This window comes from Citrus clementina, unplaced genomic scaffold (assembly GCF_000493195.1).
Source record: "Citrus clementina cultivar Clemenules unplaced genomic scaffold, Citrus_clementina_v1.0 scaffold_8, whole genome shotgun sequence".
Classification (NCBI taxonomy): domain Eukaryota; kingdom Viridiplantae; phylum Streptophyta; class Magnoliopsida; order Sapindales; family Rutaceae; genus Citrus; species Citrus x clementina.
Window position 1 is genome coordinate 13,099,228 of NW_006262022.1, and position 5,257 is coordinate 13,104,484.

At 33.6% G+C, this 5,257-nt stretch overlaps 1 pseudogene; it reads left to right on the forward strand.

Moving 5' to 3' along the window:
* The first annotated feature begins 995 nt into the window (after positions 1–995).
* On the forward strand, positions 996–2,904 carry LOC18034283 (annotated as a pseudogene).
* Positions 2,905–5,257: the final 2,353 nt, after the last annotated feature.

Genomic DNA, 5,257 nt, shown 5'->3' on the forward strand with positions numbered 1-5,257 from the left:
TAAAAAATTTAGGATGTGTAGCATTACTGTAAACCAAAATGCTTATGCAGAATCTGACATCACCACTAAGGTAGCCTTTATTTTTCGAAATATAGTGGGAATCTTAAAAGAATTAAAATTCTAAAATTAGAAGTGTGGAGTGGAATTGAGAGAATATTATTTACTTACATTGAAATAAAAGTCTAGAATAGGAATCAAAATTCCATTTATTTGTTTACTTTAGTTTAGATAGGGAGTGAATTATTTCAAATTATAATTTTACCTTATTTAAAGAGTTGGCGCTTTTAATTACAAAGTGAAAAAAAATGTTTGTAAATAAACTATTTATTTTATTATTAATTTTAATTATATGAATTATTAATATTCTTAATTATATTAATCACGATTTTTTATCAATTTTAGTTCTAATTATGTCAATTAAAATTATTGATAAGAGCAATACAATGAAATATTATTATAAATAATATAGTATATAATTAATATTTTATAATAATAAAGTATTTTATATTATTAATTACTAATATTAAAAAATATATTATTATTAAAAATAAAAATATCATAATATTTATATTTTCAAATAAAGATAGTGTATAGTAATATTATTAATTCTCTATGAATACAATAATATTATTCTTAAGTAATTTTAACTTAGAATCAACATAAGTTAATATTTTCAACTAAATATAAAAATATTATATTTAAATAAATTTAATATTATTATTTTTAATGAATGCAATATTATTAAATAATATGATCATATTATTTAAATAAATATAATATTATTATTTTAAATAAACATACCTTTATTCTATGTTAATAATATAATTATATTATATTTAATAAATAATAATAAAAAAGAAAAAGAAGAAAGTAGATTTCCACTCCATCTTCACTCCACACTAAAAACAAAAAAATGAGTGTACCCCACAGACTTCCACTTCTCTTCTTAAATTTCTCTTCTTAAATGTACAAATAGACATTACAGTACGCTCCCCCTCTAGCAATTAATCGCACAATAAAGTGCTAACATTCCTTTGTACAGATGACAAGAGGAGATTCACTCGTCTATGCAACTTCAGCCATGATATCCGAAGCTAGCCAGTTTCATTTTCTCTTGCTTCCTTTCTTGGCTCAAGGTCATTTGATTCCCATGATTGATATTGCCAGATTGCTTGCACAGCATGGAGCTATTGTGACTATTGTCACAACGCCGGTTAATGCAGCAAGATTCAAAACAGTGCTCGCTCGTGCCACACAATCTGGGCTACAAATTCGACTTACTGAGATACAGTTTCCTTGGAAAGAAGCAGGATTACCAGAAGGTTGCGAGAATATAGACATGCTTCCCTCGATAGACTTGGCCTCCAAGTTCTTCAATTCTCTTAGCATGCTTCAATTGCCTTTTGAAAATTTGTTCAAAGAGCAAACTCCTAAGCCCTGCTGCATAATCTCTGACATGGGCCATCCTTGGACGGTCGATACTGCTGCCAAGTTCAATGTTCCAAGGATTATTTTCCATGGATTTTCTTGCTTCTGTCTCTTGTGCATGAACCTCTTGCGCGATTCAAAGGTTCACGAGAATGTTGCATCTGATTCAGAATACTTTAATATACCTGGTTTGCCTGATCACATCGAATTTACAAGAGTTCAGATACCAATACCCACCCATAAGCGTGATGACAAGAAAGAGCTTCGAGAGAAAATTTGGGCTGCTGAAAAGAAAACATACGGGGCTATTATAAATACCTTCGAAGAGATAGAGTCGGCATTTGTTGAAGGCTGCAAGAAAGGCAAACAAGGAAAAGTTTGGTGCATCGGGCCTGTTTCTCTGTGCAACAAAGAAAGCATAGACAAGGTTGAGAGAGGTAACAAAGCAGCAATTGATGTTCCCGAATGCTTAACATGGCTTGATTCGCAACAACCAAGCTCGGTAGTGTATGTTTGTCTGGGAAGTATTTGCAATCTAACATCTTCACAACTGATTGAGCTTGGTTTAGGCCTGGAAGCATCTAAGAAACCATTTATTTGGGTTACAAGGGTAGGAAGTAAATTAGAAGAACTAGAGAAATGGCTTGTAGAAGAAAATTTTGAAGAAAGGATTAAAGGGACAGGTCTTTTGATCCGAGGTTGGGCACCACAAGTAATGATATTGTCACACCCTGCAGTAGGAGGATTCTTAACACATTGTGGCTGGAATTCATCTCTGGAAGGGATATCAGCCGGGGTTCAAATGCTTACATGGCCACTTTTTGCAGACCAATTTTGTAACGAGAAGTTGATTGTGGAAGTTTTAAGGATTGGTGTGAGTGTTGGAGTGGAAGTTCCAATGAAGTTTGGGAAGAAGAGAAGATTGGAGTGTTGGTGAAGAAGGAAGATGTCCAAACGGCTATAAACATACTAGTGGATGATGGAGAAGAAAGAGATGCAAGAAGAAGAAGAGCCAAAGAGTTTGGAGAGTTGGCACAGAGAGCTTTAGAAGAAGGGGGATCTTCCTATAACAATATCAAATTGTTTATCCAAGATATCATGCAACAGCCATCCTCAGAAGTGATATAAGTATTGTTCCTTTAATTTCATATTGTTATCCTTACCTTGATTTAAAAAAATTTTAATTTGGATTTTTGTTTCAAGTTTGTTTGATAAAATATTGCGATTAAATGAAAATTGACAATTACTGCTTATCACGGGTATCATGTGCCCCTAGGACATGAAAGGAAACAGAACAAAGTGAAGCTGGCTTGCTTCTGTATCCATGGCAATTTTCTTGAAGTCAGAAAAGACTAATGGGGTTGAGATTTGAGATTTGAGATTTGAGATTTGAGAACCCCATTTTTCGCGTAGGATGACTGATGGTATTCTACCGAGCCGTTGAAATTCTAGCTCTTCTCTAGTGCTGATGTAAGAGCGTACATACGCAATTTCGTTTCTCCAATTAATAAGAAGTGGTTCACAAAAGCAGCTAGCTTATTTGTGTGCATGTACAGCTTTCGAGTGCGTATTGACTTTTCGCAAGAAAAGACAAGGAATCAAAGTTTAAAAATTGACCACAATTGATTAATTCTACCAGGTACTGTATGCTCACACACCTCAAGGGTCTCGCTAAATTAGAGTTTGCGTAAGTTACGGTGCATGAATTTAATCAATCCAGCTGGTTACTACTTTTTCATGAATTCAACGGAATCCGTCGGGTTGAGCAGGCTGTAAGTAAGTTACGTGAAGCAATTGCCCGCATCTCAATCAATCACGGACTAAACGCTTCAAACTTCTAATTTTGCATAATCATTGAGGAGACAGATGTAGTGACGGGTCAATAATTGGCCATATGTATCATTTTATGGCAGCGCTTAACTTACATTTGTTGTAAGTAACATTCCGAGAAAATGAATCGTTGGATTCCTCAATTTGCAGATTCAACAACTGTGATGAAAGTTAACGCAAAATTAGGTTCAGGTATTGGCTGTAAATTCATTTTTAAAAACAAAAGAATGGCAACCTGCTAAAACGGTTGTTGAAAAAACTAAGCTAAGGGGTTAGTCGGTAATGATAATTTTAGAGGGAAATGATGAGTGACGAGCGGTCGTCTGGATATTCCAGAAAATTCAAGACAGAAAGTACAGTAATTAGGTTTTGAAAGAGGGAAAGCAATAGAAGCAGCAAACGAGATAACCAAATTCCTATTTCATTTTTTCAGATCACAAATTGGGGAAACCAAAAAAATTACAGCACCATAAAATCGAAGGTAGAGGCGCTGGAATATCACAGAAAATGCTAAAATTTGAAGCATCATCTTGTTAAGTTGTCTTCACCATATATTTTCCCTCACATCATTCCTTGTTATGGGTGGGTCGTTATTATTGGAACACGGTGATTTGGAAAAATCCCAAAATTGATCCTGATAAAAGCACGACAGCAAAATGAGCATGGGTTACGGCTGTAAGTGAAGCTTAGTGAAGGGTGCATATCAAGGGTTAGGAATGAAATGATGAAAGTAGGAAATTTGTTAGTTTATTTTAGTGGAAAGGTAAAATGTTAAGCAGATGGAAAGAAATGACAGAGCAAATTGAACCGGCTATAATGAGAAACGCCTGGGATTGACTTTACCATTGATCCATTTTGCAACCGGTTTCCAACCGGTTTCAACAAGTTTTTATTATTGTCCCAAATTGACACGTGTTGCGCTTACATCAGTTAATTGGTCATGTCAGTTATGTTTCTTACATAAATTGTAACGTAAGCTTACCCTCATTTTATGGTAGGCTTAAGTCACATCACCAATGCTTGGAGTATTATTCCATTATTGGGAAAATAAATCAGACGTGTTTACTGTTTAATAAATAAAATAATAACAATAGTAGATTAAAACCTGAAACACGTATTGAATACGCTTTTCTTAAAGCGTTAATTGCCCTCTCTCGGTAGAGATTACTTATGAATTTATTGACAAATCGCTTTTAGGATATAACAAGCCTTTAATGTGAATTTGCACCAAACAAAAATGAAGAATTCACTAAAAAAATATGAATACTTTATATCTGGTAAAATTTTTATTTTTATGCTGTAGGAAATTAATAAGGACAAAACTTATAAAGAATTGAATTATTTTTTGAAAGTCATCTCCATTATCCTTATATAGACTTTTAAAACAGACACCCCACCATCAAACATTGTGATTTTTACAATACCTACCATCAAGTATCGTGACTTTTCGTAATTAGACTTGACCACAACCCCACCAAGCATCATGATTTTTCATAATTAAATTTGACCATAACTCCACCTAGTATCATAACTTTTCATAATTAAATTTTATTCTTACTTGACCAAAACACAACAATCCCCCACTTGGTAAAAAATGAATAAAGGAGACACCAGCCAGAAATATTACATAGTTTATGCATAAAGAAATGTATATTTCGATTTGAACCTTACCTTAGTATAAGTATCACAAAGATTAGTCAAAATTCCAGGTAGCTTGAAGCTTTAAACCAGCTATTTCTATATGACCAAACCGGTAACACCATACACACTACTACTTTTGTGTTCATATTTTCCACATTATTCTCGCTTAGTACTTTTAATGGCCATGTGCTAATCCTGTTTCATGAACTTTCTTGAGAGAAACTCTAACACTCATGTCTTCAAAGTTCATATAGCAGATAAATTCTTTGAAGTAAATGGGATTTCTGAAAGAAGATCCCTTTTCCACTCAGCTTCTTTCTATGTTGCTGCCAAAGCAATAAACTCATATTCCATGGTT